Below are 15,247 nucleotides of genomic sequence, written 5' to 3' on the forward strand. Positions count from 1 at the left end.
AAATAAAATCTATGATCCATTTTGAGTTAATTTTGTGTATGGTATGAGGTAGGGATCCAAATTATATATATATATATCTCCAGTTGTCCCTGAACTATTTGTTGCAAAGACTGTTCTTTCCCTCATTGAACTATCTTGGCACCTTAAAATCTATGATCCATTTTGAGTTAATTTTGTGTATGGTATGAGGTAGGGATCCAAATTATATATATATATATCTCCAGTTGTCCCTGAACTATTTGTTGCAAAGACTGTTCTTTCCCTCATTGAACTATCTTGGCACCTTTGTCAAAATTTGGCTGGTTGTAAATTTGAGGGTTTATTTCTTGACTCTCAATTCAATTCCATTGATCTATATGATTATCCTTGTTTGAGTACTAGCCAGTCCTGAAGTCTGCTGTATTGTAATGAGTTTCCAAATTGGGGAGTGTGTGTCTACCAATTCCATTCTTGTTTTTCGAAACTATTTAGCTATTATGGGTCCCTTGAATCTTCATATAAATTTTAGGATCTGTCTGTCAATTTCTGCAAAAGCAACAGCTGGGATTTTGACTGAGCTTGCCTTAAATCTGTAGATCAATTTGGGAAGTATTATCCCGTCTATTTTTAAACGTGCACAAATCTCTCCCACTTTAAACTAGAAAATTGATTTTTTACTGTACAAATGGACACTGCCTTCTCTCTCCTCCTCTTCATAACCAAACTTATTAAATGGCTGTTTTTACTTGATGCCTCCACTCTCACACCTTCCAATCACTCCTTAATGCCTCAAAGTCCCCTCATACTCAGCATGTCCAAAAACAAATACCTGCACTTGCCCCACCAAACTAGACCCTTTCCTGGGATCCTCATCTGTTTCACTGAATGACACAGCCACCCCCACCCATTGTCCAAGTCAGAAAACTACACATCATCCTAGACATCTCTCCCATACTCCATAGCCACATCACCATCAAGAACTGTCAAGTTTACCTCCACAACATGCCCTTGGTCCACCCACTTATCCACATCTCCACTGCAGCCATCATCTCTTGCCTGGACAACCATAAGACCCACCCACCTGGTCGTTCTAGGTCTTCTCCCCACCGTAACCAAATCTCCACACCGTAGGCAGGGAGACACCCTTTTTCTTTTTTAAACAAACATCATAGCACATCATTTCCCTGCTCAAAGACCTCCTCACTATACTGAATATAAACTCCACATGCCAAACTATAGCCTGCAAAGCCCAGACTAACCTGGCCCCTGCCTATCTCTCTCTGTAAGTCTCTCTTGTATTATGCTTCTCAATGTGTTATGTAAATTTTTAAATTTGTTTTCAAATAATGTATGTCCACTCTGGAAATATTACAGCATGTGCAAAAAATAAATAAAATATTAGCAAGTGATTATCATATAGATGAATCTTGAGGACATTATGCTAAGTGAAATAAGCCAATCATAAAAGAACAAATAATGTATGATTCCATTTATGTGAAGTCTAGAGTAATCAAATTCATAGAGACAGAAAGTAAAATTGTTGTTTTCAAGGGCTGAGAGGAGAGGGATTATGGGGAGTTAGTGTTTAATGGGTACAGAGTTCCAATTTTGCAAGATGAAAAACTGGAAATTGGTTGCACAACAATGTGAATGTGGTTGCACAACAATGTGAATATACTTAACTTCTGAACTGTAAACTCAGAAATGTGTAAAATGGTAAACATTAGGTTTTGTGTTTTCTACCACAATTAAATTTTTTTGCTTTTTTTATTCCACAATTAAAAATTTAACAAACCACAGCAAGCTATGATTCTTTTTTAAAAAACACTATTTATTTATTTATTTATTTATTTATTTATTTATAATCCTCACCCGAGGATATTTTTCCATTGATTTTTTTTTTTTAGAGAGAGAGTGGAAGCCCGGGGGGGGGAGGAGCCTGCGACCAAGGTATGTTCCCTTGACTGGAATCAAACCTGGGACCCTTGTGTCTGCAGGCCGATGCTCTATCCACTGAGCCAAACCGGCTTGGGCAAGCTATGATTCTTAAAAACAAACTTCACAAAGGCAAGGTCAACTTTCTCAGGACTTATTAACTTTGGGCAGAACCTGAAATGTAAGCTAATCAACCATTCATCAGAAAACAGCAAACTCATCTCCAATGTATAACTCAGAGGTTTTCAGCCAGGAGGGACGGGCTGACCAAGCTTAGGAACCTCTTCTCTCAGAATCAATTGAGTCGGGGGCCCTAGCAGGTGCTTTTGAAGGTCATTCATTGGAAGAGGCAGGTTGTTGGAAACTTCTTTTTTGTGTTGACCCCAAACTGACCCTGATCCTCTGGCACTACAAAGAATAAGTCCATCCCCTGTTGACCATGACAAACACCTGAATTTTGGGGTGAGGATCACCAGTCACCAGCACCAGAGCTCATCTCCCTGCCACATGCCTCACTTCTTCCTCAACCCCTTCCTCCCTTTGACTTGAACGACTTTTCTCCATGAACCTGTCCATGTGTGTCATGTCTGCAAGAAATACCTTCCTCCAATTCTCTTCCCTGATATATCCAATGACAAACATCCCTTGGCACTTGCATGGCACTCTGTAACACTGAGTAAGCAATCTGGAAGCTGTGTGTAAAACAGAAGAGCCAGTCTTTGGGTATAAATACACCCTGCTCCATAAGCTCCTTCTGGGGCTAGCTTATCATTGAAGTAGGCCATCAATCTAACTCATCCTTCAACACAAATCCTCAAAAGGAATGAGACTCCCTCCCCAGTTTTCACCTGAGTAGAAAAGGGAAGATTGGTGTCTTAGGCTATATAGCAACTTTAAGGAACATATCCAGGCCTGTGTCTGCTTGATTTAGTCAAATAAGTCCTTAAATCAGCTAGTTCTTTGAGGGAATATAAATCAAATAATGTATTTAATACTATACAAAGTGAAATCATAGCTTTTCAGCTGACCTTTTCCCTTTTCACCACTCTACTTGTGTCTCTGTACACAAGTCAATAGGGGGTGATGCTAAGGACACAATGACAATTTTAAAAAATCCACTAGAAATGACAAGCATCCTGCAAGTCTACACTGTTGAACATTCCGACTCAGTTTGGAGAGGGAAGCTGGAAGGGCCCCAAGAAAGCTTCCTGTGTGTCATGGAACAGAATCCAACTTGTGTATTTGTTAAGCTTCTTTCCAGCCCAAATGCGTCCCTTAAAACATGAACCAAGCCAGGCTCAGCAGTGCACACGCTCAACATTAAGAACCTCAGCAACTCATCAGACCATAGTTATCTCCCAGTTGTTGCTGACATGGATCCCAGAGTTAGTAGAAACATAGTTTGCACCCCTAGACATGCACCTAGCAACAAATGATGCAACAAAGGCTACTCGAATTGTCTTGGCACCTTTGACAAAGACAGAAACAAATTCAGAAAGCTGAATTCTATCTTCTCTTCATAACTACCTTATTCACAGAAAGGGGGAGGAAACCTTTGGAGCAGCGATGGCCAACCGGTGGTCCACGGACCACTGGTGGTCCGTGAGGTCCGAAAGGCTGGCGACCGCTGGTCTAGGAGATCTCAAGTTGAGATTTGTGCCTCTTCTCCTCCATGACACCTGAAGCAAGGCCAGGTGTGGCACGGACCCACTGGGCACTTAGCACGTTTGTTAAATGAAGTCACCTAGCCCAGTATTTTTTAGTAACACAAAAACCTACAAAAAGGAGGCTTTTCTCTTGTGTGGGAGGAAAAGGAACGAATGACTAATACACACACAACATCGATAAATCTAAGGATAATTATGTTGAGTGACAGAAGCCAGGTGAAAATGAAAGAGTATATGCTGCATAACCCCATTTCTAAAAAATGCTGGAAAATGTAAACTAATCTATAGTGAGAGGAAGCAGATCAGTGCTGCCTGTGGATGGGGATAAGGATAGAGAGGTATTTCTTAGGGGCACAAGGAAACATCTAGGGCTGATGAAGACAGTCATTATCTTGATTCTAGTGATGGGTTCACAGGTGTATACATATGACAAAATTGATCAAACCATACACTTTGAATGCGTGCATTTTATTGTATGTCCATTATACTTCAATAAAATATACACCCACTGGGGGGAAATGTAAATGCCAAAATCCTTACAATAGCCTCTGAGGGCCCACAGATCTACCGCCCACCTCACCAACCTCCTCGAGGTGTTTTCATAAAGTCTGGAATAATATATCACAAAATAGTAACAGTAGTTATCCAGAGGAGATGCTTGTTTTCGTCTTTATTTTCTCATAATCTATTAATTTCATATTCAAAAACAAAACTATTTTTTTAAAAAAACAATGTAATGTAACACAAACTAACCAATACCCCCTGTGGTAGGCAGAATCCCTCAAGAAGTCCCCATCTTAACCCAGAAACCTGTGAATATGTCACCTTATATAGCAAAAGGGACTTGGCAGATGTGATTAAGTTAAGGCTATTGAGATGGGAAGATGCTCTTGGATTATCTGAGTAAACTCAAGCTAATCACAAGAGTCCATATAAGTAAAAGAGGGAAAAGGGAGGGTACACAAGTCAATGTGATTGGAAAAAAGGGCCATGGGCCAAGGAATATAAACAACCTCCAGATGCTGGAAAAGGCAAGGAAACAGATTCTCCCCTAGAGTCTCTGGAAGGAACACATGCAGCCCTGTTAACACCTTGATTTTATCCCAGTGAGATCTGTGTCAGACTCTCAACCTCAATAATGTAAGAAAATATATTTGTGTTGCTTTAGGCCTCTAAGTTTGTGATAATTTGTTACAGCAGCAATAGACCTTCCTTTCTTCCATGTAAGTGTTCATCTGTTATGTCAACAAAACTTTGTTGAGCAACACATCATCCCAGACCTGGAGAATAGCAAGAACAATGCATCCCCTGCCCTGGAGAAGTCACCAGAAATGCTACTGTATGAAAGAGGCTAAGTGCCCACCTTTACTTTTAACAGGTTGGCAGTATTCATTTAGAAATCTTTCCAGATCCTATTCTGCTAAACCTGTAATGTCACCCTTTCAACAAGCAATTACTTTTTTTTTAAAAAAAGTCCTACTTACAATTATGGATTTTCTAATTGGGTAATATGACTGACAAAGGCTTTAATTATGGTCCATAATTCACACCTAGTATATTATTAGACCTTTGCTATAAGTTGGCATTTGTGAACATTACACCATTGTTCTGTCATTTGTGCAGTTTTCTCCAATTATTGTACTTGCAGGGCAAGGTGACAAATGATGGTGGTCTAACTACCAGAGCCTTTATTTACCTGACAAAAGCATATTTTGGTCATTCAAACCCAGAATACAAAATGCATGTTCACCCAGAACATGTGAATTTGACCTTGGTTGGAAACAGGGTCTTTGCAGGAGTAATGAAATTAAAATGAGGTCAGACTGGGTTAGAATAGCCCCTAATTCAATGACTGGTATTCTTATTAAGAGAAATTTGGACACAGACCCAGGGAAGAACTCCATATAAAGATAGAGGCAGAGATTAAAGTGATACAGATGCAAGCCAAAGAACACCAAGGATTGCAGCTACCACCAGAAGCTAGGAAGAGGCAAGGATTCTATCCATAGTCTAAGAGGGAGCAAGGGAGCAAGGTGGAGAACTGGAGACAACTTCAGAGGGTGTCCACGGCTGGCAGAGAATCAAAGTACAACATGGTGACTGCTTACAAAGAAATATTCATACCATAGAGCGGCTGGAAGCAACAAATCCAATGTGATAACATGGGGAGATCTTAAAAACATGGTACTGAATGCAAACAAGAAACAGACAGGCACTGTATGATTTATGCATATCACACACTCTATACATTTCACAGAAATGTACTTATTTAATAACATGTATCAAGAACAAGTGTTTACCCTGGCTGGTGTGGCTCAGTGGTTGAGCATCGACCTATGAACCAGGAGGTCAAGGTTCAATTCCTGGTCAGGGCACATGCCCGAGTTGTGGGCTCCATCCCCAGTAGGGGGTGTGCAGGAGGCAGCTGATCAATGATTCTCTCTCATCACTGATGTTTCTCTCTCTCTCCCCCTCTTCCTTCCTCTCTGAAATCAATAAAAATATATTTTTTAAAAAAGAACAAGTGTTTAATGAAGGGAGGTGAAAGAAGGTGGGAAGGGGGATGAAGGGGAATAAAAACTAATATAAAACAAAATGAAAGAGAGGCCTTGTAAGGCCACCATGGTGACAGTGGGTCAGTACCAAGAAGTGAGATGAACTCCATTATCCACACTAGAGAGCTAAGAGAGAAAGACTAACAAGGCAAAGAAGACCTCAGCCCATCACAGTGGCTGGTACACAGGAAGTCCTTAGGAAATGGAAACTCTCCCCTCCCCAGCATTAACACACTTTTCCATGGAAACAGATTCATGGGGTAACTTTGAACTCCATCAGCTTTCATTGCAACAGGAAAAAAGAAGATGAAACCTATACTGAAGTTTTGGTAGTAGTGTTTTCAAAAACCCAATTTAGGAAACTTTCTACAATTCAGGCCATGGAGAACCCAAAGGCATTGGGAACTCCAATCTTGGAATTCTTAACCATTCAGCCCAGTAATTGTCGGATGCAAAATGCCAGGTAGGGGATGGGATCCTGGAACAGAAGAGAGACATTAGGGAAAACTAAGGAAATCGGAATAAAGCTGGGACCCTAGTTTGACATTGATTCATTAATTATGACACATGTACCATACTAACTTAAGATGTTAATAACAGGGGAACTGGGTATGGGGCATATGGGAACTCTGCACTATCTTTGAAAATTTTCTGTAAATATAAGACTGGTCTAAAATTTAAAGTTTATTTTTTCAAAAAGTTCAGACAGATCCCTGATCCTACTTCATCTTACTTCTCAGCCTGGGTTTAAGAGACTCAAAAAGGTGGGTGGCTTGCTTTGGAGACTTCATTCCTTTGAATAGAGCCCATGGAGGTGTTTTGTGTCAAGTAGGATCTAAGCCCTTGTAGACATTTTAGACTCTGCCTCCACTACACAGGTAACTCACCTGGACTTCTGGCCTCATCTCCAGCCTCTGCTCAGGTGATCAGAAGCTCTGATTTTGCTCACAGAGGGAGATCTTGCCCTGCCCTCAGGAAGTTAAGTTGAAATAAGAGAAACATACAGAAAAAAAAGTCCTAATTAAGAACAGTTACCAAAAACATCCAGGACTTTTTTGGAACTGTTGGCAAAGAAAAACTCTTTCTAGAGCTGGTAAAATGTAAACTTCAGCTGCCTGTGGCTACTTTGCCAAGAACATACCAAAGCATAAAGCCAACTCAGAGAAAAGCAAAACTGAGGTGGGAAGAGATAGTCAAGGTAACATCATTTAAGATGCTGGATCTATATGCACTTAAAACTAACATCTGGGCTTTTTATGTATTTGAGCCAATAAATTGCTCACTCATTTTTCACTCACTCATACATACATACATACATACATACATACATTAACTCCAAGAGAAACAGTTTTTGTAGTGCCTTGACACACTGCTCCCAGAGGGAGGGCAAACAATTTGACAGTATCTATTAAAATCCGAAACCCAAATCCTATCACCTTGCAAGTCTACTTCTCAGCACCCACCTGGCACACGGGCATAGGGACAATTATACAAAGATGACTACTGCAGCACTGGTATAAGAAAGACCTGGAAACAATCCAAATGACTATGGATGGATAAATTCATCAAAGCAGGTACAATGATAATGTGGATATAAGCCAGTGGTTTATATGAATGACAGAGGTCTACATGAAAAGATCCTCAAGACATACAACTAAGTGGAATAGTGATACATAGAAAATAATAGCATTCATGTAAATATTTAAAAGACCCATCCATCAACAGATAAATGGATAAAGAAAATGTTACTTAGCCCTGGCCAGTTTGGCTCAGTGAACAGAACGTCAGCCTGCGGACTGAAGGGTCCCGGGTTTGATGCCAGCCAAGGGCACATGCCTGGGTTAAGGGCTTGATCCCCAGTAGGGGGCATGCAGGAGGCAGCCAATCAGTGATTCTCTCTCGTCATTGATGTTTCTACCTCTCTCTCCCTCTCCCTTCCTCTCTAAAATCAATAAAAATATATTTAAAAAAAGAACATGGTATTTAATCATTAAAAGGAATGAGGTATTGATGCATGTTACAACACAGATGGACCTTAAAAACATGCTAAGTGAAAGAAGCCGAAATCCAAAGTCCACATATTATATGATTCCAGTTATATGGAATGTCCAGAACAGAGAAATCTATAGAGAAAGAAAGCAGGTTAGTGGATGCTAGGAGATGGGGGGGGGGGGGGGTTCTTAATAAGTACAGGTTTCTGTTTGGAATGATAAAAATATTTTGGATTTAGACAGTAGTGATGGTCACACAACATTGTGAATGTACTAAAAATAATTTGTATTGTATGTGAATTATATGTCAAAGAAAAAATATGATGGCATAGGTGAATTTGAATAACGAAACTGGGAATATAGAGGAGGCAGCATATTTCTGAGATACAATCAATAGGATGCAGTGACAAAATGTGCTTTGGGGACAGAGAAGAGAGAGTGAAAGGGCAAGGTGAAGGTGATAACGAGAGGGTTTGGAAGTCCCCTGTAATGCACTGCACTAGCTCCCTGGGGAGCCGAGTAGCACTAGGGAAGGGTTTCCCTGTACATATCAGGTCATTTCCAGTGAACCTGGCCCGACCTAGTGGCTAGTTTTCAGGGCTTTTTTTGTGGTGGTCAACAGAAGAGGCACTGGGACCTGCTCATCTACAGACCCATCTTTGGAGCTGCACTGTCTTTGACATGAAGGTCCTCAGAAGTAGCCAGGGAGCTACCAGCTCCTACTTTCTACCGTGATCAGCCAGTCCCAAAGTCCAGCCCTAAGATTCCCTCATCTTTGTAACTAACATTGACCACAGAGGTATGGCTAATCATGGAGATGACACACCACTAGATCAAGAAGGGGAAGGCAGCCATACCAAGGCAGTGGGGAGCTGATCTGAAAATCACACTTCCTATGCAGGAACATAAAACTGAGAGCTCCCGCCCTGGCCGGTTTGGCTCAGTGGATAGAGCATCAGCCTGCGGACTGAAGGGTCCCAGGTTCGATTCCGGTCAAGGGCATGTACCTTGGTTGCGGGCACATCCCCAGTGGGGAGTGTGCAGGAGGCAGCTGATTGATGTTTCTCTCTCATCGATGTTTCTAACTCTCTATCCCTGTCCCTTTCTCTCTGTAAAAAAATCAATAATAAAAATATATATTAAAAAAAAAAACCAAACAAATGTTATAAAAAAAAAAACAAAAAAAAAACAAAAAACTGAGAGCTCCGGCCATAGGGCCTGCTGGCAACCGTTCAAAGGCAAAATTGCTGGGCCAACTATATCCAAACCCAGCAATGCCATTCACTAGCTATGTGACCTTGGACAGATTTGTACCTCTCCCAGAACCTCTGTTTTCTCCATTATACTTCCCATGGGTCCAGGGAGGCCCTAATGAGATCCTGGATGTGCATGTGTGTAGAGGCACTTGATCCAGTAATGGTATCCTCCCCCACCTCCATTGTCTCCTTTCTTGAACAGCCTGGGAAATAGTCAAGTCTCCTTAGTCCCTACTGCCCCTCAGCCACTGCCCTCTCTATCCCTCCCTCACTCCCTAGGCAAGACAAATAGGGACTCCAGGCCTCACTCCACCACCTGCTGCAGTCTGACATCACCCACCACTCCCAGAAACTGTTCTCAGGAACGTGAGCTAGAACACAGGAAAGGGCTCCCTGTTTTTTGAGTTGTTCCACCCTGGCTTCTCTTTCTTCTGATTTTCTTTCCACCTCTCTGGCTCCTGATGATATCTCTTCCTCAACCTTAAACTATGCTGTTACTCTTCCTTCTTCCCTCTCTCTCTTCCTTCCTGACCCCATTTCCTGGGTGATGTGGTCGAGGACCATGACTTGGTTTTCATCTCATGTTGAGACCTCCCAAGTTACGTCTCCAGCCCTGACCTAGGCCATACCATGGTCTCTCCTCTGAGCACACCTACACCCAAGACTCATTTCCTCTTCAATTTATTGGAGCTGACAATCCCTACATATCTCAGAGTTACTGAAGTGGCCCAGTACTTGGCACACAGTAGGTGCTTAGTATTGGTTGGTGTCTCTTGACTCCAGAGCTCATTACATAATGCGCTATGTGGCCGTCTGCAGTTTAACTTCTCTATCCCTCTATTTCACCATCTCTTAAGTCAGGACAATAGCTCTACTCTACTGTCCTCACAGAGTATACATTTGGATATAAAACTTAGACAGCATATGCAGAAGTACTTGAAAAGTAAAGGGTCTCTGACACATAAAGTATGCTCAAATTGTATCATTCCACCCATATGGCAGGTGATTCCACTGGCCTAACACTGTGCATCCTTGCCAAGTCCAACTTCCAACTTCTCTGCTGATGAGGAAGATAGGCAGTCTTCCCTTTGTAGTTTGTTACTATAGCCAGAAGGCTCAGGAAGAAGCTGGTACCAGACACTGTACTAGGTGTTCTACATCATCCCCCAGAATGCTCTCATGAATACCTCTGCCAAGTGGGACTTATTCTAGTCCTTACTGGGGAGTGACCAGACAGAGAGGTAGATTTGCAACCCTGAGGTGAGAGGGTACACCCTAGAATGACTCTAGACTCTAGAGACTAGAGCAGCCGTGGGCAAACTACGGCCCGCGGGCCGGATCCGGCCCGTTTGAAATGAATAAAACTAAAAAAAAAAAAAGACCGTACCCTTTTATGTAATGATGTTTACTTTGAATTTATATTAGTTCACACAAACACTCCATCCATGCTTTTGTTCCGGCCCTCCAGTCCAGTTTAAGAACCCATTGTGGCCCTCGAGTCAAAAAGTTTGCCCACCCCTGTAACTAGACCACTAATAGCAGGGCCACACAACTCTCTCAGGGCACAGAGAGAAAGCTAAGGCCCAGAGATGGGATGTGAGTTCCTTATAGATGCATCACTAGTTAAGGCATCTTTACTGCTAATAAAAACAGGACTAAGGAGACGGTAAATATCTGATATGCAGGATGGTCTTAGGCGACCCCTGTGAAAGGGTCGTTCAACCGCTAAAGGGGTCGCGACCCACAGGTTGAGAACCTCTGGTCTAGAGGCTCTTGCTGTCTCACCCACTGCCTACTGCTTCTATCAGAGCTAAAAGCAAGCATTCTCCTTTCCTTCTCCAGACTAGGTTTCCAAAAATCATCACCCATCATCATCATCATCATCATTATCATCATCATCAGAGTAAGTGGAACTACCAGTTACAGCCACTCAGGCTGAAAATTTGGGCATCATGTTACCCTTGATTTTTCCATCCCCTCACCACCCACATCCAACTCATCAATGAAGGCAGTCAATTCAACTGAAAAATATTAAGTCCAGCCATTTCTTTTTAAAAATATTTTTCTACTGATTTCAGAGGAAGGGAGAGGGAAGAGATAGAAACATCGATAAGAAGAAAAAAAAATCTACCGGCTGGCTCCTGCACACCCCCTACTGGGGATTGAGCCCAGAACCCAGGCATGTGCCCTGACCGCGAATCGAACCGGCAACCTTTTGGTGCATGGGATGACGCTCAACCAACTGAGCCATACCAGCTGGGCAAGTCCAGCCATTTCTTTCATGCCCACTTTCACCACCCTAGTCCTTTAACTAAGTGTGCACACCTTGCTCTATAGTTAATTTCCACTTTGTTATCTGATACCTATATTAATTCGATTGTCTTCTTCATGTGTGTTGTCATCTCTTCTCCAGCAGGTTTCTTCTGGATCTTCCCAAGGTGCTCTAACGATCCAATAGAAAATACCCTTTAGAGTGCCCTGAATCTCTATCAGTACCAGGACAGCCAATTAGGACATGGCATGTGCTCTTGTCACTGTCACTAGCCTAGACCTCTGCTAAGGTCCTCTTTGCTTTCCTCAATAAAGAGCTATTTTATAACCTTTGCACTAAAGACAGAGGGAAATAATCAGACTCTCTCTTTGAAAAAAATTTAAAAATGACTATCCATATAAGTAAATAGATCTTAAAAAGAAAAACCTTTCAAATATATTTCTATCTTGGCCTTTGGGAAAAGGGAGCGGGGAGAGAAAGGAAGGCTGACTGAAAAGGTTGTTCTCATTCCCAGTGCTGGTGAGGCATTTGATTTCATAAGTATTAATCAAAATCACTCTTGATTATAGCAAAAACAACCTTTGCTATAATTTTATCGCAATTAACTGGAATACATGGTAATTCTGAGCAATCTTGCTCTTGAGATTAAAGAACAGCCTGCCAGGAAACATATGAATAAAGGTTTAAGATCAAAATTTGCATAATTAGGTTTCTTCCTTACTCTACCCACCCCCCACTCCTAGCTTGGCTGGCTGTGAGACATTTTGTTGAAAGGAGATGTTTCAAATCAGCAGGCCTACAACCTGGGCTGGCACCCTGTTCTTTCCTCCCAGGCAGAATATTCCTTGCTGAAAGCATGTTCATGTTTCTTCAACACATCCTTGATAGACTAACGGACAGCCAAAGACTGTTAGGGAGAAGAAAAAGTGGACACATTGCAGAGTACAGAGATTCTGAGCCATACTAGTACTTTCAGAGGCAGCAGCAAAGGAGCAGCAGCAGTGAATTCTAGAATTTGCTTCCTAGCAGTTTAGCACCATGCAAATTTGTCCACCCTGCTCTGCAGATATATCATATTCTATTTTCAAAAAGATAACCTAAGCAATACATCAAACCCCCAAAGTATAGGTTATGTGTATGAAACATTTTAATGCCTGGTCACAATGGATGTCCTTGTCATATATTCACCCAGCCCAAGCACTGCTGCCAGCAGAAAGACCCACCTACTACACTCCCCTAACTGGGGCAAGGACAGCCAGAACCACTGTCTTGCCCCACTTCACCCCCTTCCTACCAGCCTTCGAGTCCCTAACCCTCGGGAGAGCCTGTATTGCTCCGGGGAGAAGAAAAAGCTTCAAGCAGTTATTTTCCTGAAGATGTGACAAGCGAGACCATGCAAACACATACTCCAGAGAAGGAGAAATGCAAGAAGTGATGGTACCAGTTGCACATGACATGCAGGCTGGGGACTGAGTATTCCCCAGACTGAGTGAAACAATTCCTACCACTCATCTTCCACCTCTGTCTCATACAGACCTTTTCCATTCAATCCTACCCATGAAAAGATCTTTAACATTTAAAATTGTGTAAAATGTCAATAGTCCCATTTCCCTTTAAATAAGTTATTCTTGGACATGCAATCAAGTTTAGGCCGAAATGTTAATATTCCTTTATTGGAAAGTGTGGAGAAAACAGAAGTCACTGATTTTGTTCTTTGCTGCTTTGAAAACAAGTACAGAAAAGAGAAAGAAAACAAGACAGGAAAACAGTTGGGTTTTTTTGTTGTTGTTTTGTGCGTTTTTTTACAGAGACCTTCAAGATAAAATGTCACACTAGAGACTACTCAGATAACTAAAAATCTGCCCTGACTTCCTGTTCCAGATGGTGGACCAAGCATATTTACACCCCCTGTCTCTGAAAACCCCTGGGAGATATAAGAAACAGAGTGCATGAATGCATTCAAAATAGCACTGGGAGCAGGAAGGGATGGGGAAGAGATGAACTTCAGAAATACAAAGGTGGATGAGATCAGAATAACATAAATCGAAGTCAGAGAAGCTGAATGTCACCCAATATTGGAGAAGATGTGAGAGAACTGGGCCTCTCACACACCGTTGGTGCAAGTGGAAAATGGTACAACCACTTGGGAAAACTCTACCAGTTTCTTAAAAAGTTAAACATATCCTGCCCTAGCCCGTTTGGCTCAGTGGACAGAACATCAGCTTGTGGACTGAATTCCAGGTTTGATTCCGGTCAAGTACCTCAGTTGCGGGCTTGATCTCTGGCTCTGGTTGGGGCATGTGCAGGAGGCAACCAATCGATGTGTCTCTCTCACATCCATGTTTCTCTCTCTGTGTCTCTCCCCTCCCTTCCACTCTCTCTAAAAATCAATGGAAAAAATGTCCTCCAGTGAGGATTAACAACAACAACAAAAAAGTTAAACCTATCCATATCCCATGAATTAGCAATTCCACTTGTAGGTCTCCATCCAAGAGAAATGAAGACATATGTCCACAAATAATCTTGTACACAAATCTTCACAGCAGTTTGATTTTTAATAGTGCAAAACTGGAAACAACCCAAATGTCAGTGAACAGGAAAATGAATAAACTGTGATATATCCATATAATGGAAAACTGCTCAGCAATTTAAAGGAACTGCTGATATAAGCTGTAACATGGATGAAACTTGAAGGCATAATGCTGCATGAAAAAGCCAGACACACAGGAGTAAACATGGTATGGTTTATTTTTATGAAATTCTAGAAGAGATAAAACTATCTTATAGTGTAAAAATCAGATAAGTGGTTGCCCGGGGGAGGGGGAGGCTGGGAAGTGATATAAGGGAAATTTCTGGGGTGCTAAAAATGGTCTGTTTTGATATGCATTCAAAGTTAGCATTTACCTGTATGTAAATTTAAAAAGGTACTTAGCAAATGTACTAGAATTAAGTAAATAAAATTTTTAAATAAACTAAAGAACCTAAAAGAAGACCTGAACAATTGAATACTAAGTTGTGGATAGGAAGTTGCAATATCATAAAGATGTCAATTCTCCCTGATTTCTAATATGACATGTTTCCCATAAAAAAGAAACTAACAAGAAAAAATGTGGGAAGGAGCCAAACTCAGGAGCACATCACCTGCCCAGAAGGAGGTGTGCAGGCTAGGTAGGAGACCCCCTACCCCTTCCTCTAGTCAGTGTCAGGGGAGGTAGATGGTGGGAGATGGAAGGAGAAGAAGCCTAGGAACTGTGTGCAGACCTGGTGCTCCCCTTGGCCTCCTGCACAGCCCCCTCGCTGCAGAGAAGCTGGAAATCTCCTCTCTAAAGAAACTGAGCAAGCTGGCAAGGAGGAGCTGGCAGCTGAGCAGTCCCGGGACCTAGAAGGGGATCCATTCAGGCCAGCCCCAGCCTGTTCACTAGCTCTCTCACCATCCACAGCCCCAATATGCAGCCTTCCCATCCTCCCAGATTGCAGCCAGCCTCCCAGCTCAGGAAGAGGAAATTCCAGCTGGGTTTCCACTCAAGCATACAAGCAAACACAGAGAATCACCAGACACAGGGAAACCAGCAACCTCCATTAATTCATCCAT

This window comes from Myotis brandtii, unplaced genomic scaffold, assembly GCF_000412655.1.
Source record: "Myotis brandtii unplaced genomic scaffold, ASM41265v1 scaffold695, whole genome shotgun sequence".
In the NCBI taxonomy this organism is placed as follows: Eukaryota; Metazoa; Chordata; class Mammalia; order Chiroptera; family Vespertilionidae; genus Myotis; species Myotis brandtii.